Raw genomic sequence first — 27,730 nt, forward strand, 5'->3', positions numbered from 1 at the left:
CCTGCTCACGGGGGCCCTAGCCAGATGGACTCGAGCCCCCAGGGCTCACCATCCAACATCAGCATCCCTGTCACTTCTCAGAAATGGCTCTGCTCTAAATAAATATGATGAGGGAAGGGAAGGAGGATGGGGGAAGAAGGACTAAGTGCATTTTTAAAAACTGCATAGCCAGGTCCTCTCCCGGGAATAACTTTTCTTTTGTCTGTATCGATCTCCAGAATAAACAAGGGTGAGGAGGGAGGGGGTAGTGAAAAACCTGAGTGGTTCACGGTGATCTGTCTCCTCTCCCCCTTCGCAGCCAGCAGATTAAGCGCTCAGGCTCTCAGGCTGGATGAACCTCTTTGGGGAAGAGGAAGGTGAGGGGAAGGAGGAAGGGTGGAAGCTGAACCCCAAAGGAGCTCTTCTCTTAGGTCGGCTCAGAAGACCTCCCAGCTCCGGACTCCCAGAGAATTCACGGTGGACGTGTCTATCTGGGCCCATTACTGTTAACACTTGTATTTTATTATTCTAACTACATGTGATGCTTTGGCTCCCCAGGGCCTGGAGGTCAGAGCCAACATCTGATGTTTTACACTTTCCCCTGGCCTCCCCCTTCCTCTCTCCTGCCTCACGAAGCTGAGATGACAGAAAAGCATCACTGAGCCCAATCTAAATCCCTCCCCAGGATTTCATCACAGTGTGGACTTAGGTGAGTCGTCCACACTGGCTGAGCTCCGTGTTCTGCATTGGAAAAAAATGGGATGAAGATTTTCAGAAGAGTGGTGGGAATTAAGGCAAATCAGATGCAATGGGTCAAACGCTCAGCTCAGTGGCCAGCAAGAAGCAGCAGGCAAGATGCAGGGCCGGGGGAGGGCAAGTGAGGACCATTGGGAGGCCAGGAGAAGGGACCCAAGGTAAGCAGAGGCTGCTGCATGCCTGCCCACCCTGCCACTTGACAGTGTTCCCTTGGGGTCTCAGATTTATGGGTACCACTCACCATATCGTACTGAAAAAATTACGTGTGAACTGAAGCAGGGTGGAAGGAGTCACATTCAAATTTCACTGTGAAGCTTTATGACCTGAAAAAGATGGCAATAACCCCCACTGAGTGTCCAGCAAACCCTGGGCATCCAACAAAGCCTCCCTGGCTGTCCAGGGAGAGTGGAGAGCCAGGCAGGAAGCAGGAGGCAGCCAGGTTTGGGTTTGAGCTCTGCCATCTCTGTGCTTTGTAACTTAACCCCACCGAGCAGCCAAAACCTCACCCTGTGGGAAGGCCACAGACGTGGTGACTAGCACAGGACTACAACTTTGTATTCAAATCCTGACCCATCCTTTCCCTGGCTGTGTGACCTAAAGCAAGTGGCTCAACTTTTCTGAATCACTCATCTGATGTCACTCACAGGGTGGATTTGTGGGAGGAAGGAGACAACAGCCATGGATGCCCAGGTGAGAGCAGGATACACACATGAAAGGACTCCCCTTCCCATGACCCATTTCCCCTTTTTGCCACAGGAAGTTTCCATCCTGCGTGGGCAAACTGTGGGATGCTTTGTCCCAGCCAGCATCTCTGCTGAGCGGATTTCAGGCCCCTGCAGGAGCCAGAGCACCACTGCTGAGGGAGGCGAGGAAGAATTCATAGCACCCTCCGTAGCTGTAATGAGCCCAGGAGCCTGTCAGCAGCCAGAGGCACGAGGCTGGGCTTTGACAGTGGCCATTCCTCACTGGCTCTGCCTGAGGACTCCCTGTGGCTGCAAGGGGGTGCAAGGCGGGAGTCGGGGAGCCTCCAGCCACCTTCAAGGGTCTCAGATTGCTTGTGAAAGAGAAACAAGGGGCTTATTTATGCCAGTCAGGCTGAGCAAGCAGGGAGGGGGCCGTGCGGGAAGCCTGTTAGGAGGGCTCCTCCCAGCAGTGCCGACAGGAGCCGGACGTGAAGTACATCTCAGCCCCAACATCATCATCCCGGACCCCAGCGGAAAGATAAAACCGCTGCAAATATTGGTTTCTGTGGAAAGCCACATGCAGAGCAGTCTGTGGGCTGGGCTACCGGCATGCCGAGGTGCCGGCCAGGCGGGCACTCCGGAGGCCAGCCACCCCCTTGTCACCGGCCACCAGCCTCCTGGCCTGAGCTGCCCTCCAGGAACACAAAAGAGAAATCTGGTCAGAGTGGTAAGCTGCCCAGGGCATGGAAAACTCAGTTCCCAGGTTGAGTCAGGCCCACATCCCCCACGCACAGCCCCGGGTGCATGGACCCCAGCTCTCTTTCATCTCGGCAATGACCGCGACACAGTGGACCTATGGTGGCCTCCGTCTCCGCCCAGGAGCTTTCTCTTTGCTCCACAGTCCTGGCACCTTCATCCCCGGATGGCTATGTTATCTGCTGTCACCTCTGCCTGGCCTGGCTCCTTATCCTCCTGGCCTTGGTGTTTGGTGTGTCACATGGGAGAGGACAGGGTGAGCAGGACATAGGAGACGCCCTTCAAACCTCTCATTCTGTGCGGTGGGAACCACCTGCCTCCCAGCCTCACAGGGAGTCCAGGAAGGAGGCCCAAGTCTACATGGGGTCAAAGAGGGTGAGAGTCCTCATGCCCCAGGGAGGCCCCAAGAGGCCGGAACATCACCATGGGTCTGGAGGTGCGGGGGACATGGGATGGACTTGCGGTAGAGTTCCCAGGAATTTACAGATGTAAATGTCTCCTTAAGTATCCTCCTTGGAGCAGGGTGGGGACAGACAGACCCCAGACTCAAGAAGGATCCACATGTAGATGGCTCGTTCTTCGGTGAAATGGTGGGATCCCCAGTTCTGCTCCAGTGTCTCTGTCACCGCGGCTGCACTTCACACCTGAGTTTACCCGGCTTCAAAGACAGGAGCCCCTATCTCTGTGGCGAAGGGACTAAGGAGCCTGAGTCTACTTGGGTAAACTCCTTTCCCTGGACACAGAGCTCTGCTTTCACTACCACAGGCTCACTTAAAAATTCTCATTCAAATTCATGAAATGGGCTTGTCTCGCCTCATTTTTCAGACAAGGACTAAGGCTTGGAGGACTCAGTGACAGGCCCAGTGTCGCTCAGTGGCAGAGGCAAATCAGGAAGTGTGGGCATACACAGCGTTGCTGCTCCCATGATCTGAGACCGGGAGAGAAGAAGCCAGAAAGGCTATACAGATGTGAATCTGCTTTCTGAAATTCTGAAATCTGCTTTCTTCCTGTGGGTGTAGATGTGCCCAAACCAAAGCTCAGGCACTTCCATTCCCAGCTTCCAGATGGGTCCTCATCCTGTCCCCCATGCCCTGCCCAGAAAGAGACTCCAAGTCCAAAAGTAGAAACTAATCAGGATCCTGGGGCCAGCCAGGAAAGCTTCTGAGGAAAGACAAAGTCTACATACAAGAGACAAACCGTTCTACCTCCCAGGCCCCAACCTCCAAAGTATCCAAACCAGACAGAGGACAGGAGTGATGCTCCTGAACACGTAGGCGAGCGCAACCACAGGGTCCCTGACGAGACTGCATCATTCACCTTACCCTGGAAATAACCCAACTGCCCATCAACCAGTGAACGATAAGTAGAATAATCCTACGATGGACCATTCTTTCCCCGTAAAAATGAGTAAAGTGCTGACTCATGCTACAACATGGGTGAGCCTCAAAAACATGGGAAATGAGAGAAGCCAAAGGCCGCATACTTCGTTTATACGAAAGGTCTAGATTCTAAAAGAGGCAAACTACGGAGACAGAAAGTAGATAATGGTTGCCAGGTGCTGGTAAGGGGCTGGGGCACAAGTGCTAATGGTGCAGGATTTGGACCAGGATGTTCCACAGTTAGATTATGGTGAGAGTTGTGTGACCTGTGAAAACACGGAAACCACTGATCTGTGCATTTTATATGGGTAGATCTGATGGTATGTAAATTCTATGTCAATAAAGCAATTTTTAAAAAAAATCAGGACCATGCCTTGTCTTTGCCTTCCTTTCTGGAATGGGACAATGAGAAGGTCAATGTGTCAGAAACTGCATTAAATGTTCTCATTTATTTATAAGGCCAATCACAGAAGGTGACAAGGACTGTGTTTATATTGGAGTGTATTGTCCAGAGACATGTGAGGTGGCCCAAACCTGCCCTCTGGTCCTTACAGCCATCATTTATCGGATCCCAGTTGCATACTAAGCACTTTGTTATATCCCCTCATTTAGTCTTTTATTTTTTTCCAGTCAGTGTAAAGGAAACTTTATCGAGGTCCCAAGGCCATACATGGGGCTTGGGCAGGAGGCCACCTTTTGGGGAAAGGAGCTAGCAGAGGGGCTTTGCTTGACCTTCTTCTGGGGCAGAGGTTGGTGTGGCCACACTTCTTGCGGCAGCTGACAGCATGGGGGTGCAGGCATGCGTGACACCTGCAATGGATGATCTTGTCGCAGTTGTACTTCCGGGCAAGCTGGCGCAGGAAAGGCTCAGTGATGCCCCCTCGCACGTGAAGCACCAAGTGGACTTTCTGGATGTTGTGATCTGAGGAATTTCAGCCACCTCCAGCTGTTTGCCTGCAAATATCAGTCGCGGCTGGTCAGGGGGGATGCCCTCCTTGTCTTGCATATGGGCTTGGCCATTCTCGGAGGTGTCACTGGGCTCAACTTCGAGGGTGATGCTCTTGCCCGCCAGGGTCCTCACAAAGATCTGCTGTATCTCTGCGTCGGCCGCTCGGGAGCCTCGTAGAAGAGAAAGAGTTCCCCGCATCTATTCTTCACAGTGGCCCTGTGAAGCAAATGCTCTTACTGCGCCCCTTTACAAATGAGGAAATGGCCACACCTGTGCAGCAACACCTGGCCGGGGGACAGGAAGGCAGTGAGCATTGACACTGGGATCTGAGCGCAAGCAAGACTGTCTCCAGAGCCCCCCCCCCCAACCCAGGGGGAGCTCACTTGAGGCCACCCAGGGTCACATCTCCCAGCACAGCAGGGCCTGAGCTTCCTGGAAACTGACACCCAGCAGGGAAAAAAAAAAAGAAGCTAAACTCGCAACAGGGAAACATCTCTTTCTTCTGGAAAGGCCCTGGGCAACGGCGAGATGGATTTCTTTTTAAATGACTGTCCACGGTGGTGTGTGATAGCTCCTTGGTTTTATCTAATCCTGCTCAGTCCACGTTCCTGCTGTCGTTTGTCTCCCACATCCCGATGGGGTGATGGACTGTCCTGCCCAGTGAGGAGTAGGCACGGTGACAGGGAGGAGAGATGTCCAAGGCTGGCCCAACCCCAGGGGAGGAAAAGGAGAACAGCTTAATCCACCAGCAGCAAGGCCACAGTCCTCCCTCCGTCCACCCGCCCCTCCCTCCTGAATCCCTCCACGCATCCTCCAGGCACCTCCAGGAGGCAAGAGATGAGACTGTCGGTCACCACCCGAGTGAAGTCCCAGGAAACCCTGCCAACCTATGGCAGGACACACAGTGGAGTCCCAAGGCCAAGGCCTTTTTCCAGGGGCCGAGCCAGGCTGCTCCACCACCCACTCATTCCCCAGGTGTCTGTTATAAAGTCAGTAAGGGCACTGGTCAGACTTCCTAAAAGGAGCCCAGAAACAAACCCACAAGATCAGTTCACTGTTACAAAGGGAGCCATGTAGGCTCCGGGGATCCTCTACAAGGAAACTAGAAATAGCAATACCGTCCAGGCCTTGCCCAGGTGGCCTGTCTTCCATCACACACATGCTCGTGAGCCTTAGGTGAGCCCCTGCCTGGAAAGGCATCTTCTTCCATGTGTCCATTTTACCTTGAATTCAAACAAGCTTGCAGCTAGACTCCAAAAACCCTGTGACTCATCCATTTCCTACCAGCCTGGAAAACGCTCTGCAGCAATTTATCAGTGTGCAAGAGAAGAGGCAGCTGACAGCCACGAGCCAGTGCCACCGAAACAAACAGGAGCGACGCTGGGAACCACACTTCTCATTTTAATTTGAAATCCTACAACCTGAAGTCTGGATTTTTTTTTTTTTCAGGTTATATCCGTGTATAGGCAAATGCCCCAATCATTGAGTCCATGGATGCAAGACCTTTTGTACAATTGCAAAAATGCAAATTTGGAAGTTTGGGTAATTCGATGTTTAAAGGACTCAGAGAGGCTGGCCCTACTCAGGCATGAGCACTGTGCTTGTACGAGCAGGAAGGGCCATGTGTCCTTACTAGCAGAAAGGTACCAGGGCTTCCTGGAACTTGGAAAAATGAAAGAAAGACCAGGGTCGACCAAAGAGGGGCCCATCATCAGTCCCAGTTCTCCCCAGACTTGAACTTTTCCAGCTAGTTCTTGAACAAAGCCCAGAGGACAATGAACAGCCAGTGGCTTCGAGGACAGCAATGTGGATTTGAACTCAAGGGTGAAAATAGAGAAACTTGTTCAGAAAATGGTGTCAAATAACATCTTTTCCTTGATTACAGAGGGTCCAGCTGCCTCCCCACCCCAACCCACCCCAGGAAGAAGGGCACCATGCAGCCAGATCCAACGTGGCCCAGGCTCTGTAGCTTTTGACACTGTGTGTCCCTGGCCTGCCCTCCTGCCTTACCAGATTATCTGGCTCACCTGCTCCCAGGAATCTGCCAGCCAAGGTTTCCAAGCTGCTTCTCAACCTCTCCTTATCTGAGCCTCCCTTCCTCTCTCCCACCGTCCTCTGAATCTTGACAGCTCCTTGTTCCTCCAGACCCTGAAGTGGGTTTCTGAGCTCTGGGGCTACTTGTTCCAAAATCACTAAGCACTTCAAGACAGTAGAGGAGCATGAAAAGAGCAGGGACTGTGGCACTTCCAGCCGCACAGCCAAGATGCTGGCCTCCCTGGGCCTGGAGAGGCTGGCTCCAACACCACTGGTTAGGACGGTGCCCAGGGACAAAGAGGCTATGGTGGAATCGGCTACATGTGGGGGAAAGAAGAGAGAATGAGGAGGACCAGAAAGTTCTTTCCTGCGCCTCTAGATAAGAGGCGCAGGGAAGAACACAGAAGGATATGCGGAGTTGGAGCCAAGGAAGAGCATGGTGGGTGTTAGGCTGACACACCAGCAGTCATCACTCCTGCCGCAGGGCCAAAGGAACGGCAGGTGGCACTGGGCCTGGAGGGAGCTCCTGCGAGACAGCTTTGCATTATTGTGACCAAAACATCTGAGAAAAACAACTTAGAGGAGGAAAGGTTTATTTTAGTTCACAGTTTCAGAGACTCAGTCCATGGCCGACTGGCTCCATTCCTCTGAGCCTGAGAGGGGAGGAAGAACATCATGGCAGAAGGGTGGTGCAGAAAAGCTGCTCAGCTCAAGGCAGCCAGGAAGCAAAGAGAGAGATGGACAGACAGAGACAGAGAGAGACACAGAGGAAGATAGGGAAAAAGGGGCCAAGGACAACATATGGTCCCCCAGAACACACCTCCAGCAACCTACCGACCGTGCCCCACCTGCCTACAGTCTCCATACCTCCCAGTGGTCCTTCAAATTATTAATCTATCGCCTGGATTAATCCACTGATGAAGTCAGACCCCTTGTGATCCAATCACTTTCCCAAAGCCCCACCTCTGGAAATTGCTGCCTTCAACTCATGAGCCTTTGGGAATATTCCAGATTCAAACAATAACAAAGCTCTTCCTCTTCCTCCCTCCCAGGCGCCTTCCTCCACCTTGGTTATTTTACTTACACACACACACACACACACACACACACACACACACACACCCCAGATATGATTCTCCTCACTCCCTTCATGTTCTCTTTCTTTCTGTTTGCTCCGTCCTTGCTGTCTTCTCTCTGTGTCATCCTCATCTCCTCCGGCCTCCTGGCTTCTCCTCTCTTCATCCTCTCCTTCTTTCCTTATCATTTCACAACTCTTGGCTTTGGTTTGCTTGTAAAATTCTGCCTTTCTCACTTCTCCCTACTGGACCCACAGTCTTACAGACTGGAACTCCTGGAGCCAAAGGAGACCCAGAGGATATTTGGTCCCAAGACAAATATGACCCATATATATGTCCCTCCAACAAGAACCTTCGTCTTGATGGAAAGAAACACAGTAACCTCTCCCTTCCCCATAGCCCTCTAGATGGGGTGATGGGGAGGGAAGCTCAGCCCGCTAGGACCCCACGTTGAGATGCACCCAACGGGGTAGCTTGGACCACCAGACTCCCAGCCAGTGCTCCTGCCACCACCACACATGGCTTCTCCGCCCCACACTGGGCTTGCTAATTGCCTACCTGTGCTTTATAGCCCTATGTTCTCTAACATAAAGATAAATTGGTTTTTGCTTTTAAACACTTGAGTCCTGGGGTACCTGGAAGAAGATAAAGGTAAGGGAAATACCAAAATTCATGGGAAATACTAGAAACTACAGGGACAGGCAATCTTTGCAGGGAAAAACTCCACCCCCAACTGTTTGAGTGATGTCAATAAGTGGTCACTCAAGGTCAGTGTTTGAAGACTTCAGATCTGAAATAAAACAGCCCTGGTTCCCATGCTAACCAGCTGTGAGCTCTTGGGAAAGATGTGCACACACTCCAGGGCCCAGGGTCCCTCTCTGCAAAATAGGAATATTTACAGGACTCACTCCATGGGGTTTTACGAGGTATAAATAACATGAGAACTTTGCCCCAAGCCTGGCAGATTTTATGGGCTCAAAACATGTGAGTTATAAACATGATATCTAAGTAAATATAAAATGTGCTGGAGGCCAAGTGCAAGCAGGTATCATTCTAGTCCTGGGGGACACATCGTGACCAAGAAAATCAGCAATGACTTTGGCCTCATGGAGCTTGCCTTCTAAAGGAGAGACATAAATAAATTACTTCCCCTATGAAGAAAAATAAATCAAGGCAGAGAGGAAGGACAGAGCATGTGCGTGCAAGGGAAGGTGCCTCTGCATAAAGTGAAATGAGAATCAAACACACAGCTCCCTGGAAGTGGAACAACTGCAAAGATCCTGGGGCACAACACGCTATGAGTTCAAGGACCAGCCAGGGCTGGCAGGGCTGGTGCAGGGGGAGGGAAGAAAAGACCAGAAAGACATGAGGTTGGAGGGGAAGCAGCCTAGGCTTGGTCCTGGAGGCCTGGATGAGGGCTGCATTTTATTTTAAGGTGACAAATAACCATGGGAGGGTCGTGAGCTAGGGTTTGACCTGCTTCCTGTTTTAAAGCATCATTGGTCTCTGTGGGCAAAAGACAGAAGGGCCGCTAGTGAAACCACTAGGACAAGCCAGGTGAGCGATGGTAGTGGCTAACCAAGACTTTCTAACACCTCACACGGCCCACGGCCTGGTTGGCTACTTATCCACTGCATTCTATTTGGGCCAGAGTTCTCTGTGCATAATAATCATCAACTGGATTTGACACTGCCAATAACTGTCTGGGAGCTGGGGACCTGGAAGAGGTCAATGTGGATGAGCAATGACCCTGAAGTGCAGGGGAATTAGATAATGGAGGGCTGGAGGTCACTGCAGGAGACAACACAGGTCTAAAGAACCAACATAGCTGACAGTGCCAACCAGAGACCCCAGCCTGCAGTCAGCCCCCATCCAACTCTCAGCTGCATGACCTTGGAGAAGTCACTTGACCTCCACACCTTAGCTTCCTCATCTGTAAAATGGAGCTAACAAGGACCAGGGGCAGAAAACATCTGTGACCGGATACATGAAGAGCTGGGCACACATCAGGGATTCCTTTGACTGTCCCCATGTATCTTCCACATGCAAATGTGTATCACACATCTTTTGAGCTTCTCCCCACTTAGAAGCCTCTCCTAAAAGGTTTGTTGATTGATCTGGAAACAATCAGAAACAATCTCCGGGTCCGGAGGCCAGGGGTTTAAAAAGTGTTTCTTAACTGATGCAGAACGTGAGTCACAGCTGGATATCACAGTGCTTCCGAGAAGCAGAGAGGAGCGTGTCAGGAAGGCTTCTGCTGGCCTGCGCCCAACCCCGAGAGTGACAGCATGTTTACAAGAGCTATTAGGGGCTGCTGCTCCTTGTACGCTTTCAGGATGATGTACTCCACCAGGACTGGCAAGCCACTCCTCTTCCTTTCACTGTTGAATTGATAATTTAATCACAAATATTCCATTTGAATAGCATGATTTCATTTCAAGGCAGACAGGAAGTTCAAAGCACACAGTTAAGAAGACCCTTCCTCCACACTGGGCTCTGCATTCTGGCAGGTTCTGCAGACATATGCATGAACTTGGGAGAGAGATTTTTCTGAAGCCCCTTATAAACAATTCTCACAGCTGTGGGACTTGCTAAGAGCTGAGTCCACATCTAGTTTAGCAGAGAATTCTCCAAGCCTAGTATCAAGTCTGACACTCACTTCACCAATCCTCCCACCCAGCCAGAATCTGTCTTACCCACAGCAAATCCAGGTCAACAACAGCCCTGGAATTCACCGTGCACAAAGAACAGCTGGAAGAGCCAGAGAAGAGTATTGGGTAGGGGGAGGCGGGGATGGGATGCTTCCCAAATTCTTAGAGAGTCTCAATAAGTCTACCACTTATTGAGCACCCATTATAGCCAGGCATCATGTTGTAGGGGTGGAAAAATATTCCCTCTATCCTTTGAGAGCTTGATAGTCGAGTGTACAAAATAAACCAACAGTAGGCAGATTAACAGGAGAAAAAGCATACTAGTGCATCCTGTGCCCAGGGCGATCGCATGAAGGAAAAAGTGAACAGTTAAAGCCATTGAGGTCTAGAAGCCTCTACTTCTCCTCCGGGGAGAAGGAAAGGAGAAACAGGCAACCGAGGAGGCGGGGGAGTAAATGGTGTGGAAAAAGTTAAATGAGCTCTCAGAAAAAAGGGTGAGAGCCTGGGACAACAGCTACCTGGGCATGCTCTCAATCCAAGTGGCCTCTCCTGAGATACTGTTACCCTGCCCAAGTGGACACAATTCCCTGGGAGGCGCATTTCTCCACTGGTTTCTCTGTAGGGTCCATCTTCTAGCAGATAAGGGGAGTGCAGAGTGAGCTTCTGTCTACTGTTCCTCCCATGCCCTGGTTCAAAACAATCAGCATACAAAGTGTCCTGTTCTGAGATGGCACTTCCTGGACTCCTGGAGCACAATGCAATCCTTCTAACAAGATTTCAAAGTCTATTTTTATGAGCTGCATTCTCTGTATGTGAGAAATGGAATTCAACGATCACCGATTGGCCCAGAAGCAGAGGGTTCCTAAGTGACAGACAAGGATGCCAATCCATGCTCCTCTTCCACAGTGCCACGCTTCCGAGCTCACTCTGCTCCTGTGAATGCTGTCTCCACTCCTCCTATTAGCCCCCGCCCCATCCTGAAGAGATCCCCTTTTGGGAGCGGCCCACTGATCAGCAAACAGGGGGTAGAGTCCTAGAAAGATAATGTGTAGAAAGAGGCCGCCAGCATCTCTTTGATGAGCACAGCTGAAACATGAGTGAAAATGCAAAAGGAACACTACCTGGGGGGCGGTGCACACATATTTACATACACATTATTTAGTGGTCTCAAGAAACTCATCATCTACCTGAGAAAATCGGAAACTGAATAATGCAATAATACTGTCTTACTGATTTAGACAGTAAGAGCCATAGGTAGGACACGGCACGATTTATCATCCAAACAGGAATGCTTTTATGAATGAAAAACAGGCCCCTCTCTGGGATCACAGGTGCAAACTAAGACTAGCCAGGATGGACGGGGAGGTCAGGTCACTGCAGCTAGAAAGTCACAGTCCCAGCCATCGTCACACACGCTCCTTTCAAGCTTCCTACCAAGTGCTGGCTTTTACACAATGCTACCCTATTCCTGTGACAACAGCAGCATTTGTAGAATTTTCAGGAAAGATTAATGGTTACTGCTGTTTTTTGTATTAGCACACTAACGAGTCTTATAACCGCAGCTTTTATTGGATGTCACAGAAAATGTGCCAAGATATTACAAACATCATCTCCCTTGACACTCACAAGGACAATCGACTGGCATTACTAGACCCATTTTACAGGTGAGGAACCTGGGTACAAAGAGTTGGGCTAAGTGAGATGCCCAAGGTCATGAAAGTTGAGTATTCAAAGGATGATCGGGTTATTAAAGAACCTCATTTAATTGCAAGCTAATAGGTCTTCCCATGGTTTCTTTTCAGCACTAGTTCTTGAGAAGTTCATGAAATCTCACACAATCCCTTTTCCCACCAGTTGGCTCTGATCTTTGACCTTTCACAGTTCAGCTGGGGCCATATTAGGTAGTCTCTATTTTACCATCTGTCTCGCTCTTTTTTTTTAAGTTGTAAATGGACACAATGCCTTTATTTTATTTATTTTTATGTGGTGCTGAGGATCAAACCCAGGGCCTCACACGTGCTAGCCGAGCGCTCTACCACTGAGCCACCACCCCAGCTCCCTGTCTCGCTCTTTAACTCTGTCCTTCTTTTCCTTTTGATCATCTCAGGAAATATGTCCCCCTCTCTAAACATTTCTTTCCCCATCTCCATTCCTGTTACCAAAATCCAAAGATGCCAATCTTGTCTGATATGTCCAAGACTTCCATTAGCAAAAGAAAGCTTACTTTGTCAAATAAAATTTAAAGTAAAAAAGAAACAGTGACATCATCCAATAATGACATTGAAAATTCCCTGGAGACCCTTTTTCAGAATCCCCCAGATCTTTACTTCCCTCCTTATTCGTCTCCAATCGAGCCTCCTTTTCTCTGAGCATCGGCAGCACATACACACTCCTCCACTATTCGGGGTTCCATTCCAGTCAGGGGAGCTGCAGCCCTTCCTGTTTCCCGGCATCTGTGCACAGCTTTCCAGTTACGGTCAAGGTTAACGGGCAATTTGGGGCTGTCTGAGGCACCTGATCAAGATTTATCATGTAGTGTCCAGGGGCAAGTGTACACAAGGTGACAAAGGGGGCTGTGGAGCCTGACCCTGTGCAAGAGAGAGACCAGGGCAGGCCAGGAGCTGGGAGCGATGGAAGAAGATGCTGAGTACATTGCTGTGTGCCAGAGGTGAACGGGCAGGAGGGACAGTTGAAGGGGCAGGGTGATCTTGAGAAAAGACTGGCTTCAGTGGAGACAGTGCTGGTTGTGAAATGAGGAGGCTGGAAAAAAGCCCAGGACCAATTACATTCATTAGTCAACAGGGACAACAGCAGAAAAGCATCAGGCTTAAGCTCCGGCAGGGAAAGTTCAGGCTCATTAGGAGGAGAAAACGCGCACGGTAATTTAGATCCTCCTGGACAACTTTCGGGGTTTCAGCAAGGCTGGGAAAATGTTAATTAGATTTGATAACCTTAGACAATCCTAACTTCACCCGGTCAGGCCCCGCCCCCATTTTAATCAGCCTTTTCCTTATTAAGGGAACATAGATTCATAAGAAAACCCCATTGTTTTAAAGGTTACCAGAAAATTGTGTCCCGAGATAAAGCCAGCTAAGTGGCTTTAGAATAGAGGACCTAAGTCTGAATTTCTCATCAAAGCAGTCCTAGGTGGATTCGGGTCTCTCTTCCCACCAGTTGGATCTGATCCATTAGCCCCACTCACTCTGTGCTGAGCAGGGCTGTTGGGAGCTCTCCTGGAGTCAGCCCTGCAGGAGAGCCAGAGCAGACAGCTCTCAGGACCACATGGAGCCTCAGGGCACAGAAGTGGTGGGAACCCAGGAAAGTAGATGAGCCACCAGCATCAGAGAATGTCAGGGGCTAAGAAGGAGGCAAGGGAGGACATAGGCAGAGCAAGGTAGGGCTCCTGATCAGCCAGCCACATTGGGGTACTGCCACTGGCTTCAGAGCGGGGTGCAGTCAATTTTCAATTCTAGAAAACAAGGGAGTAAGACATGGAGACGTGTGCGAAGATATTTGGCTCAGATGACCACTCCTTTGGGACACTAGCAGTGTGAACCAAATGCCATCACCCAGGCTCCACATCAGGAGGAAAGACAGATGGACAGGACGAGATTCTCCTGATTAGAAAGCCACACTCTGAGGAGTGATGGCTTCTGGGTGAGGCTCCCATGACCAGCAAAGTGACGGCATCCTGCAAGAGCACCCTACGGCTTCTTCATCCACACAGGGTCCCACAGCACCAAAAAGGTCTCTACCCTGGGCACACTGAAGTTTTTGTCATTTAGCCCCTATCATGACTGCTCCTTCATGGCGGTCACCCCTGGAGGTCAAGCCCTCTTAATGCACACAGGAAAATCTGGGGTGGGCCCTGCTCCAACCTCCAGCCATCCTGGTTTTGACTAGTCCCCTGCAACCTGGTGCCTTCCCAGGTTGGCTTAAGCAAGCATGAACCCTGCAAGTGTCAGGATGCCCACTCAAATGGCAGCAATAGTGTGAATTAATGAGAACAATGCAAAATCAGAGCTGACGAAAAGAATTTTTTTTTTAATGAAAAGGACACAAAAAGCAGACTATGCAGGGAAAAAATTAACTTGAGTGGGTCTGGGTACTTAAAAAGTGGACTATGTTATTCAGTTCCTCCAGGTCAGCAGTGAGAAACCAAACAGAACACATTACTCTGAATAATAGGGAGACCAGGATTGTCAGGTAAAATGCAAGACACAAGGTCATGTTTGAATTTTAGATAAACATTAATTTTTAATATAAGTATATCCTAAATAAGACAGGGGACATACTTATATTTTTTTTTAAAAAAACAATTCACTGTCTGAAATTCAAATTTAACTGGACTTACTACTCTATTTTCATTTGCTAAATCTGGCATCCTTACTGGAGAGCTATGTGGTGTCCACTCCACCAAGACTCTAAATGCAGCCCTGCAAAGTCCAGCAAAGGTCAGCCATAGATGAACAATAAACATGAGGTAGGACATTTAAAAAAAATAATTACTTTGCAGGGAGGAACAAAAGAAGGAGAAATGACCCAAATCCAAGAATGATTTATTCCAAGAAACATCCCGTTCTGGGAGTCTCAGAGGGCATGGTTCTCATCTCAGGCTTTGTGACTTGTTCAAGCCACTTAATTTTTATGTTAAAGAGTTCATTTGAAGATGGGACTAGAAATGCCTGTGTTATTTCCTACCCTGTGTTAGGATTCCCTGCCCTTTGCAGTCCTTAAAGGGAATGAAACAAAGGTTATCTGTTCTCTAAGTCCCAGGAAAACAAAACCAGGGGCACCGGAATCAACTTGAAAGATGATGGCTCCCCGCAGGTATAGAGGTGGCCCTGTACTAAGAGAAGTCATGGTTGAAGCCAGAAGCTGGCTCAGACAATCCTTTAGATTCTTTGGACCTCTCAAGGTGTAAGGGTCTCTCCCAACACTATAGCTGATGTTACAAAAGAAGTGTTCCCTTCCATGATACCATCCTACCTAACTTCGGATCTGATGCCAAATGTTTGGTTTGTTGTGAAAAGACTTTTTGAAAACAAAATCCAACTAACTGATCCCAGTGAAGAAAATTTTGTTTCAGATATGTTAAGGATCAGTTAATCACAGAAGATGCTGATAAGGCTTTACGAGGTTACACCAATCAGCTGACAGAGGTCAAGAACATTGGATTTGCAACAATGATTAAGACAAATGTCAAGTTTGTAATTACAGCTATTTCTTCTCCACATGTAGAAAGAAGAGTACTGTAATTCTGCCTAAACTTAAAAATTGTTTTCTACAAGTAGAAAAGCTTCCCTTTCATTTCTAACATGTAAATAAGCAGCATGGAAAGATAAAGACTGGGTTAACTCCAAAATACACTAGTACGAGTGTTTGGGGTTGGATCCGCCTGAAACAGTCTAATTTATCTCAGCAAAAACACATTTTTACATTTACAGCAAAAAATAGTTAAACATTCAAAAGTGCACATGCTTATTTTGTTGGGAAAATTATACACATTTGTTTGATTAGCTTTGGTAAATAAAATAACCAAGTCATCACTCAAGACTCAGACGTGGCTGCAAAATTGATTCAACGAAATGTCAAAATAAATCACAGCTTAAAAATGCATGGTATGTAACTTCTAAAAATGAAAACCACATCTATCTCTGTCAGAGTTGTGAAGCCTGTGCATTAAAATTATATCAAAAACGAATGCATTTTTGAAGGGAGAGTATTGATTTAATCGACTCTTCCTGACTAGCGATTCAAATCATGATTTGAATCAATTTGATTTTAATCGAGCCCACCCTATCCAAAAGTCACTTAGACATGTCTTTGGAGTGCAAGGTGTTATTCTCAGTGGTCTGTCTTCAAGTTATAAAATGCTTTCAAACGGATACGGAAAGGGCTGTGTTCCCCATGTCACCTCAACAGGGTAGGGAGAAAAGGCTTCTACAAACTTGGACCAACAGCAGACAATCCTGCTAAGGCCACCCAAGCACCAATTATAATTAAAAAGAGACTGGCCAACTGCTTCAATGATGCCAAGACCTGGGCTCAAGCAAAGTCCTGGATGGTCAGGAGGCTGCAGACAGTCCCAGCAACAGAGAAGAAAGTTTCCTGATGGACAGAGAATGCATAAAAGTAGGTTAGGCTGCGGGCAGCAGGCGGGGTCAAGGCAGCCTCATGGGATTCAGAGAGCAGGTGTGAAGGCCAAGGCTCAGTGATAGGAGTTCAAACTCAGCACTTCAGGCTCTTGCAGAATTCTGGGATGAAAGAAATCAGGAACAAGGCTGGCCTCAATCACCTGGGATTGTAACGGTCAATGGGTCACCATCCTAGAAAGGCTGAAAGTCAGAGACCTGGACAAAGCAGAGGCTTGAAGAAAACCAGTTTCTAGAACCAGAATAAGATTTGGGCAACCCCAGCAGGAGGCTGGAAGCATGAACTTGGAGTTCAGGGAAACAGAACCATGCAAGGGTTGATCAGGTGAGTTAACTGGATCCTCTCTGCCTTCTGGAAGCTACTTCAGGAAAATTTAAGTGTGTGTCCTATGAGAAGTGTCATTTTTAGAAGGAGGAGGAAGAGGCAGAGGAGGAATAAGATGAAATAACAATGCTGTTCTCTGATAGAGTAACACTCTCTCCAGTTTTCCCAGGATTGAGGGGCTTCCCAGGATAAGGGACATTCACTGCTATAAGAAAAGGCAGACTACCCCAATGGTTGCCTATTCTATCCCTGACTGCACCCAGCTTGACCACAGAGCATGGGGTGGGACAGAACCTGCAGAGGCCTAAGTGTCTTTGGCTGTGGGGATTAGCAGCAGCGAGAGGCTGAGAGCCAGGTACCACATCTCCCTGGGGGTAAAGCTGAGAGCTCTCCTATGAAGATCATGGTCCGGCTTTTCCCTTCAAGGCACCAGCTAACGGGAATGTAGTGAATCGATGATGGTTAACCAGCTGCTTGGTCGAATCATTTCCTGGCGTCAGTTCCAGTTAAAGAAAACAGAACTGGGGTCGGAGGAGAGTGAGGAAGCAGGGTCCTCTGCACTGTGGGCCACTGAGCTGCCACTGATTCCCTCAGCCTTCTCCCAGTCCCCCCCCCCAGCCCCTCACTAGGTGAGCCTGGCACAAGGTGGGCACTTGGTCTGTGTACACCACATCTGAATAAGCTAAGAGGTGGGCAGGGATGCTCAGTTCCTGCCCACATGTGTCATAGTACCTCCTAGGCACATTCCTGTGGAGAGGCGAGACCCTAGCTAGGAATTACCACCACAGAGTCACAGTTCACAGGCAGGTTCTACTTCCCCTAGCTACGATCCAGCTCTTACCCCCATGTCGCCTGAGGACCTGGCAGTCACACAGCCTTAAGCCTACACCTCACACTGCTGGGGAAGCTTGATATGGTGAAAGCCAGGAGCACCAGAGAATTCTTGGTGCAAGCCTGGGTGGTCAAGGGAACTTCAGGGCGTGTCATGGTTCCTGCAGAGATTTAAGGACAGATTTAGGAACGTGATTTCTAGCTGTCACTCGTATATAGCAACGTAGGAGAAGACGAGCAATGAATTCAGCTCTTGGTGTGCTGGTTGAAAACCTGCCGGGACGTGGAGTGGGAACAGGTGCTGCACTGACGGCCGATGCTGGAAACAGGACCCCAAGGGCCAGGGGAAGAGTCTTCCTGAGCCAGTTGTCCAGTGTGACGTGTAAAGCCTGCAGCTGAGGTGTCCAGCTCCTCCATGGTTATACAGGGCTCCAACACCCTGATCTAATGCTCGACTCACCTAGGTCACAGGATCGGCGACATCCTTGGAAACAATGATGAGCTGAAGCGTGAAGGAGAAACACGGGTTTGGACACCACACGCAAGACACAGAGGACTGGAATAATGGCTCTGCTCCTTGGTAAGTCGGTAGATTTGATCAAGTCACTTAACCTTCCAGAACCTCGGTCTCCATCTATAACCTGGCTAAGCCACAGCTTGTGTGAGTTTTTAAGGTAACATGTGCTATGCGATGTCCCGCACAGTTACAGTGCCGTGCTCCACACATGAGAAATGTCATTCAGGCCAATATTTGCTCACCCACCAGAAGCGCAAGGTGATGCAGAGAAAGGAAATAAAGTGACTTCTAATGAGCAAGGTACACAAAGGCTCTTCCGCTCCCTACTGATGGCATGTAACCATGCCAGACTAATTTGTCTAACTCGGAATCTGACACAAAGCCTCCATTCCTCACTTCCCTCATCTTGCAGACATCCAGGAAGGTGGGTCAGGATCTCCTCAGCACTTTGACTATCCAAAACACCAGGGGCACCCCAGGGCCAGCAGGACAATGACAAGGGGCCCCAGAGAGAGGAAGGAGCTAGGGCCCAAATGTGATTGAGAGATCTCAAAAAGATGCTCCCAAAATGGCCACAGAAGAGTTCAAATCCAAGTCAAGAGGCAGTGAGAGAAGCTTTAGCCACAGGAAGGCACACTGCCATGGGCAGGGGGCACACAGGGTAAGGAGGGGAAGTAAGTTTTTGCTGCATTCTGGCCTGGGCACTGATCTACTTGGTGCCATAGAGCCCAGGACAACCCAACACCAACTTCAGCCACCTCCGTCACAGTGTTCATGGGAGGGGGCCCATTAGAATTCACTCTATTTCCTTTCTCTGCATCAGTGACCTGTCGGCTCCTCTGTGCCTTTCTGATGCTTCTCCAACTGAGATGCTCAATTCCTGCCCACATGTGACATCTGCTCTGCCACTGTCACTCCCACGGGCCATCAGGCCTTCATTCTGTCCCAGGATCTCTGAACGAGGGCCATAGTTTATTCCAGGCTACGCCTTGGTTTATAGGCCCAGAGACACTAAGTCTTCTGTCTGCTCTTGCCTTAAGAAGTCATGTCCTTTAACCAAGGACACAAGGACACAGGACTACAGCCAGGGACCTTCCTGCTGAGCAGTCCTGTACAGAGCAGCTTCAAGGCCAGGCTCCTCATCACCCAAGCATCTAGCTTCCTAATGCTCTGACCTCTTCCTTCCCATTCCCCCAGGCCTTTCCACAGTTGAAGAACATGATCTTGAGCAAGTAACTATCTCTGTGGGTCTCAGCTTTTGCCACTGTCAAGACAGGAATCCAACTTCATTAGCAGTGTTTCAACCTTTGAGTAAGAAAGAAAAATAACCCATATAAGAGTATACTTTTACATATGTTAACTGAGAAAACACATGAAGATAAAAAGGCACTATGAATTTAGTAGCACCTTCAAATGAATCTGTCCTTTGTTTCACACTATCATATAGAAGGTAGTAGAACAGTGGTCGCCCTTACTTGCAGTTTCACTTTCTGCAATTTCAGTTACCTGCCTTAATTGTGATCTGAAAACATTCAGTGGAAATTTTCAACAACAACAACAACAAAAATTCCTAAAACTTAACTTGTGCACTGCTCTGCACAGCATCATGAAGTCTTGGACCATTGTGCTCCATCCCCAGGAAGCAATTCCCGCTCTGTGCAGTGTATCCACATGATGTATGCTATCCATCTGGGAGTCACTTAGTAGCTCTCTCAGTTATCAGTTTGACTCTCATGGTGCTGCAGTGCCTGAGTTCAAGTAACCCTTCTTTTAGTTAAAATAACACCAGGGCACAACAGCAGTTGATGCTGGCAACTCAGATATGCCAAAGAAAAGCCGTACGTACTTTCTTTTAAGTATAAAGGTGAAAAATCTCAACTTAATAACATACTGAGGTTACTAAGATCTATTTGAGTTGTTGTTGTTAATCTCTTACCATACCTAGTTTATAAATTAAACTTTAGCACACATATGTATGTAGGTATGTATAGGAAAACCAGAGTGTGTGTGTCTGTGTGCATGTGTATTGGAGGTTTCAGGTGCCCAGTGAGGTCTTGAAACATACCCCATGTGGATAAGAGGGGACTAGTGTATCCACGAGTGAGATGTATTATTCCATTCTCCTAAGGGATAATTGGGACACAATGGACTCTTGGATCCTAGGTAATAATTCCACAATCCCCTCTGGGTTCACTTCGGGCTGGCAAACTAGACAACTTCCAAAGGCCATTCAAGGCCATTAATTTCAACAAAGATTTACCAAAAACATGCTAGGAGGGGCACATTCTAGTTAAAGAGACAGATAAAATCCAAGAGAATGAAGAAGAGAATGCTCAACCAAGGTGCCTGGCAAAAACCCAGGAGAAATGAGGCAGCATGGGGAACGTGGCCTCCTGTGGACAGAATGGTCAATGAAGGCTTCTCTGGGGTGGTGCTCTATGACCATACCACCTGGAAGATGACAAGCCACCACCCCTGGGAGGAGAGGGTGGCAGGGAGAAGGAGGAAAAAGCTTTCCAGGCAGAAGAAACAAGTCCCACAAAGGCCCTGAGGCAGTGCCAGTGTGCTCTGTGGAAGGACCTTTATGGATGGCGATGGGGACAGGAAGAGGGCAAATTGTAACAGGGAAAAAGCAGCTGCAATTCTGTTGAGCTGTAGCAAGTTTGAGGAGTATGCGTGACATCCAAGTGGAAATGCTGAGACCACTGAACAGGAGGCTAAAATCCAGAGGTGGCTGTGGTAGGGACATGCACTTGGGAGTCCTCAACGTTGAGAAGAGGCTTCAGACTTGGTGAAGAGCAAGGGACCTAGGGGAAGAAGGAGGAGGACCTCTGGACCAAGTCCTTGGAATCAGCTCTACTGAGCTGAAGGAGAGGAGGATAAACCAGGAAAGAGACTGGGAACAGCAGTCAGGGCAGGAGGAGGAACACCAGGGCCTGGTGACGTCATAAAACCCACAAGAGAAAGGAATTCAAGGCGGGAGTGTGAGGAATGTTACTGAGATGGAGGAGGCAAGATGGGGATGGACACAGATCCACTGGGTTTGGCAATCTGGACAATGCGAAGACTGAGCGTCTGTGTTCCTGAAATTCTTGTGCTGAAACCCAACCCCTATGCGATGGTGTTGGGAGGTGAGGACTTTGGCAAGTTATCAGTCACAAGAGTGGAGCCCTCGTAAAGGGGATTAGTGCCCTTATAAAAGAGGCCCCGGAGACCTCCTGTGACACACACACTCTGGTTATAGTGAGAAGTGGGCCCTCCCAGACACCAGATCTGCTGGTGCCTTGATCTTGGACTTCCTAGCTCCAGTCCCGTAAGAAATACATTTCTGCTGTTTGTAGGTGACCCAGTCTATGGTGTTCTGTTATAGCATCCTGTAAGGAAAAGAGGGGACTTGAGTCATTGGAGCAGAAACAATTGCAATGGGATGGAGAGAGCTTGACAAGTGAGAAATTGGGGACACCATGTGAAGGCAATCCCTTCTAGGAATGGGCGGGCTCTCAAGAGAAGCAGAAAATAGAGGCTTTCGGTGGAAGAACACAGTAGATGGGTCATCAGCACGTACACTCTCTCCCTCAAGCTCCACAGGTCGAGTATATCTCCTACCCACTGAAATGGGGTGTGGCTCAGTCACTTGATGAGGCTAATGGGATGCACAGATATGCCTGACCAAGGGTTTAAAATTGCTTGCCTCCTCTCCTGTGTTCCTGACCTTCTCCACAAGAAGAACAGACTCTGAATGAAAGAGGATGAGCAATATATAAAACCAACAGCTTAAATATGTGAAACCCTGCCCAAATCACATAGCTATGGCAGAAAAGAACTGCTTGATGTATGCTACTGAGAAGCTGTGGTTATTTGTTATGCGGCATCATTGTGGACACAGCTGACTGACACAAGGAGAAATGCACAGTGAGGTAGATTGTTTGTATACTAATGGGAATGGTATGCGGAAATGAAAGAGGACTCTGATGCCTGAGAGAGGGGAGAGAGCTTTGGAAGGTCAATGCCCGTGAGAGGATCAAAGGAAGATGAGACCCTGAGGACAAGGGGGGAGGGTTTGGCTTTGGATAAAAGGAGGGGTGCATACTTCATCCAAACCAGGAGGAAAAAGGTGGGTGTAGATGCCACAAGGTCTGAAGGTTTGCTGAAGGAAAAATGAGTGGGTCAGATCAGATGGACTAAAACCTCCCAATGAACAAAGTCAGATCTTCCACGGAGAGTGTCTTTATCAGTGGTGAGCAGATATCTTGTTGCCTGCTGTTTGCCTTTTCTTAAATGCTTTCTAATTTTCTCTGCTTATCTAAATTCTAAGCCCTCCTTTTCCTGGAAAGCCTATCCTCACTACTCCAGCCTGCCAGGACCCTCCCTCTTCCTACAGCATTTTTCACTTCCTCCGCAGTCCAACGTTTGATGAGCACTTCTCCGTGTTTGATGTAGGATTAAGCATCCCTTCCCGTCGGCTGGACTTGAGCTTGATGAGACATGGGAGGCACGTCGTTTGCTTCTGCAGAGTGCCCCACAACACCAATGACATGGTGACGGCCTCGATGAGGGGACTTCATAATTATTTGTTAACTGACTCAAGAAGAAAAAGTATCCGTCACCGTTTCCTTTCACAGGAGAGTGTCGGCTTGGACCAAAACAAATCAGGCAAGACCAGCTGTTAAGAGTTAGCCACCAGAACAATTGTTTCTGGAGACAGACTTATTTTTTGGTTTGGGGTTATTTTTTTTTTTTTCCTCACTTCTTATGCCAATTCCCCTGAAGCCTGATCCGTTTTCTATTCTTGACTGCTTCAAAAATTCTTTTCATCAATCCCGCCTTGGACATACTGACATCTTCCCTGGAAAAGCAGAAGGGTTATTTTCCAGATGTTGTTTAATGCCACTGCTCAAAGGGCTTTCTGTTTTATTTTTAATGAAACAAAAAGCACCCTATCTGACAGGTGACGCGAGGGAGACTATATTTCATGCAAGGGGTCCCAGAAATAACAAGCAGCTGGTATGCTCACTCCATCCCAACTATGTGGACTTATGTATGCCCGAGAGAGCAAAGGAAGCATCCTCGCAGGGGCCCTGACAGGCTGAGTCGGGGTGGCTGAGTGGGCCTCAGAATCTCAGCCTGACAGTTTCAGAAGGTCCTGTGCCACCATCTTTAATACCCACTGAAGTTCTAGGTGGAGGAAATGTGACTGGTCCCAATAATGCTGTTGCCTGACAACAGGGACATGGCAGGCACATTAGTATAAGCAGGCGGGGGTACCCATTCCTCTATGCCTCAAGGGCTCTAAGCCACCGCCCCCTACCCCCCCAAGTTTCCAACATTTCCAGACACCAGATTTTTCAAACCGGCTCATCCCTCATTTCCAGATTGTCCTCCAATCCACAATGAGGTTGAGTGAGGGTCTCGTCTTCTGAGCTTCTGGTCACAGCCTATTCTTCCCTCCCATCCAAGTGCAGCCAATGCCTTTAGGACTTTCTCCCACTGATTTCTGGGCTCTCTGAGGCTGGGCTGTGTCTTAGTCACTGAATTCTTCACACATTCACCCCAATAAATGGTTCTAGACCAACAGCATAGGTAGCCAGCACACTTGATCCACCTGGGAGACCCTAGCTCTGTCCAAATTGTGCAGCCTCATCTTTCAAGGATGCTATTGGCTGTGAAGAGAACATTAAAATATCTACCTCTGAAGTGTTATGAGGATGGGATTAGAAAACATGTTTTATACCCTGGCAGGTGTTTTGCAAATATAAGTCAATGCTGATTCAGACCTAAGTTTTTCAGATCAAATGACCTCTCCCTAAAGTTCAGTTCACATTGTAAATATAGCCTCTGACCTCCCACTTCCCTCTTCTATAGAGGGCAAGGTTTCCAAACTTCAGCAGTGGTGCTTCAGGTATGGCAAAAGGGATTATGTTTGTTTGGACTGGAGCAGATGCTCAGGGCCCTTAATTACAAAGACAGGCCGGGGGTCAGTGCACTATGGCCACCACCCAAATCCTATCCACCACCTACGATGTACAGCAGGTAAGCTGAGAGAGGTTTTAACATTTTAAAATGTTTGGGAAAATCAAAAAAAATATTTGAAATTCAAATTACAATGTCCACAAACAAAGCTTTAGAGAACACAGCCACACCAGCTCTTTCACAGATCTGAGACTACGTTGGTGCTAAGCAGTTGGAGCAGAGACCCCGTGACCTGGAAAGGCATTACTAACCGGTTCTTTAACGAAAAAGAAGATGACAACTTCTAATATCGACCATTTCTCCACCTGCCCCAATGCCCTTCCTAGAAAAGAACCTAGACTGAATCAGGATTTGATTCTGAGAATTCCTCTTTAAGAGATTGTCTCGGTCTGTTGAGGCTGCTACACCAGAATACCATAAACTTGGTGGCTCATAAACAACAGAAATGTGTTTCACACAATTCCAGAGTCTGAGAAGTGCAGGCTCACTTCCTGGTTCAGAGGCAGCCCTCTTCTCACTATGACACCCCCATGTTGGAAGGCACAAGGGAGCCCTTGGGGGCTTGTCTTACAAAGGCACTAATCCATTCACTAGAGATTCACCCCTTAGGACCTAATCATCTCCTCAAATCTGCATCTCCCAACACCATCACATTGGGGATTGGGATTTCAACATAGGAGTTGGGTGTACAGGGGAGGGGGTGGGGGCAATGACACAAGCATACAGTCTACAGCAAAGGGTACAGGCAAGAGGGACCATATTCAAGAGGGCAACCACGAATGTGCTGGAACTCAGGCATGTGTCACAGAAAGAATGATCAGTCAGATCACCAGAAGGTGCCTGCAAATATCCAAAAATAAGAATCCTTCTTTATGCTGCAAGAAATAAACCCAGGACGGAAGACCCACTTCAGCTCAAGAGAAAAATGCAGCCTGGCTGACTGAGCTGTCACAAAAGATGAGTTGCCTGTCATTAACAATATTCAAAGGAGCAAAGTAGAACATTGTGACTATCCCAATGTAGGATCCATGAACCAGACAATCATCTGGTAGATGCAGTAGGCACCTCTTAGAAAACTACTCCTCTTACAAAGGCCTTCTTAACTACACCATGAACATCCACAGGGGTAGGCTCTTGGATGCCATGTTCCAGGAATGTCTCCTGGGTCCCATATCTAAGAGCTTGAGAGGAGGTCAGGGAGAGAGCCAGGGAGAAGATAATGGTATTCTACTTGTGGCTAGGAGTGTAACTTTGCTGCCCACCTTGTGGGCTGAGAAGCCAAGCAGCTGATCTGCTAGGAAAGAGGAACAATGCAGATATACGGAGAGAAGAAGAGGGATGAGATGGAGAAAGTTCTTCCTGGATTCCTAAGCACCTTGCCGTCTCTGGTTTACAACTCTTCATGAGAGCTGAGTTCCATGACCACACTTTGGGGTTACTATAAAAACAGTTTCTTGTTGCAGAAACTGTAATGTCTTTTATGAGAAAAGGAAGCTCAAAAACAGAGGCCTCGTCTCTTTCAACTCTGGGAGTCTAAGGTTCTATCAGGCAGCCTGGAGGGGAGGCGCCACACGCTCAGGGTAGCGCCTGGGGAGTCCAGGACTGCACTTTCTGAGCAGGGACCACAGTCATGACATGTCAATGTGCACACACCGTGTTCGCATCTCTCCTCTTTAGGAAGAAGATAACACGAATCTATCATGCCACGCTGTAGTGAAGAATAATGAATAGCACCGTTAACAAATGACAAGTGCTACATTTCTTATTATTATCTATCATGTATACATCACTTTATTTCTGTAGCATCCAGCAGGTGTGGAATGTAAATGGACTGAGAAACACTTCTGCAGACTTGCAGCCTCCTATAAAGAAAAACATTCATGAGCACACTAAAGCTGTCAGGTTCTCCCAAATCCTAGATTGCACTACCCTGAGCAGGACTCAAGACAGCCCCCTCAAGTGCATTGGTTGGCTGAGAAGCTATCGAATTCAGGTCATTCATATTTGCTTTGGTGCAATAAGATCTACTCCAGCTGTAGGCATTGACCTGGCCCTACTGGGAGGCCACAGCTGTTTGTGTGGTCATAGCCACAGAAAATGGACATGGACAATATGTAGCCAGATGTTCTCCATCACTCTCCATTCTGGTAAGAAGACAGCCTTGGGCCACCCTCGATCCAGTTTCTTCTGCATGCCAGCTTTCACCACTATCAGGTGTCTCTCGGCTGCTTCTTTGCTCTCACCATTTCACATATGAAGAATGAAAGTATGTCATTAAGTAATTTTCCTAAAGAATATGAAGCTGGCTTTGAGATTAGAAGGTATAGGCTGTTTCTGGTACAGCAATAATGCCCTCTCTAGACTCACAGGGGCAGGTCAGAACAGGAGCAGGAGAGAGGGTAGGAGGAACCAGGCTCTGGCCCCATTGCTATTTCAATGAAATTGGAACCCATGCAGATCATCCCACTCTCTGGCACAGTGGCTCCTCTATCCAATGAGCACATTGGTCCAGGTGCCTGGTCAGAGCTACAGGTAAGAGTATCAAAATCAGGAAAAGGCTAGGAGTGGAGACCAAAGAAGCACCAGGCAAACATCCAGTGTGCAGTGGAATCAATGAACATTCCAAACTTCAGCAGAGTCACTCAGAGTGCCAATAATGAGCTGAGTTCAAGGAGTACCAAAAGCACAGTTGAGTCGTGGAAGAAATAATGGAAGTTAAAAAAAGCAAGATAGGTGGCAAAAAGTCCAGAGAGGACAACACAAGAGATGCATTAGAGATTTGAGGATCTTAGCGGGGATTTGTTGTGAGATGGTAGGGTCCCAGCCAGTTCTCAGAGTCTATGCACTTCAACCCTGTGCCAGTTGTGCTAACAAGATACACCTCGGTGCCAACAACAGAACAACTGCAAGCCAAGTCTCCAACATGCCAACGGTTCTGCACAAAGCCATTCCTTTCTGACCTAGACCTAACTGGGACACAGAAGAAATCATTTCCACAAAATGACACACACCAAAGTCTCCATTTCCGTGTATACAAAAGTGATTTCTGCATTGACTTCCTACTTTTTACTTCCCCTTAGGATGTTCCCAGGTCCTAAAAATGTCACCTGCCTCCTTATCAGGACAAATAATGATTACACCATGTTATTGAAAAAAGAAATTTAAAAAATTCTACTTCTCCAAGGGGGGAGTGCAGGTTAGCTAACAAGAAAGGAATATTTATTTCCAAGACCAGTTATTTGATAACCTAATCTTTCCAAGATTATGTCCCACAGAAGGGTTATTGAATATATTCATTACATCTCTTTCCCTAGAAAGAGTTCCCAAAGTAGCTGCAAGATCCATGGCTTAGCAAAAGGCTACTGACCCTTCTATGCCTCATTTCCTCATTTGTAAAATGGGAGGGAGTAGTCCCTGGACTCGCTTTCTCTTACTGCTATAATGAATGACCACAAACTCAGTAGCTTAAAACAATGCAAGTTTATCATCAGAGAGCCCTGTGGAAGTCCAGCATGTGTCCAACAGAGCTAAAATCAAGGGCTGTGTGTTCCTCCGGAGGCTGGAGAGCAGAAACTCTGTCCTTCTGTTTTCCAGCTTCTAGAAGGCTGCCCCATGCCTTGGCTCATGGCCTCTTCCCTCTTTCTCCATCTCCAAAGCCAGCAATAATGG

At 48.2% G+C, this 27,730-nt stretch overlaps 1 protein-coding gene and 1 pseudogene across 1 annotated transcript in view; both read right to left on the minus strand.

Moving 5' to 3' along the window:
• The window catches only part of Galnt14 (polypeptide N-acetylgalactosaminyltransferase 14), a 203,568-nt gene that overhangs the window by 136,004 nt on the left and 39,834 nt on the right, over positions 1 to 27,730 (minus strand). The gene's annotated exons all lie outside the window — the stretch shown is intronic.
• LOC143380666 (ubiquitin-ribosomal protein eL40 fusion protein pseudogene) lies at positions 2,020 to 4,700 on the minus strand (annotated as a pseudogene).

Source organism: Callospermophilus lateralis, chromosome 14, assembly GCF_048772815.1.
Source record: "Callospermophilus lateralis isolate mCalLat2 chromosome 14, mCalLat2.hap1, whole genome shotgun sequence".
NCBI lineage: Eukaryota > Metazoa > Chordata > Mammalia > Rodentia > Sciuridae > Callospermophilus > Callospermophilus lateralis.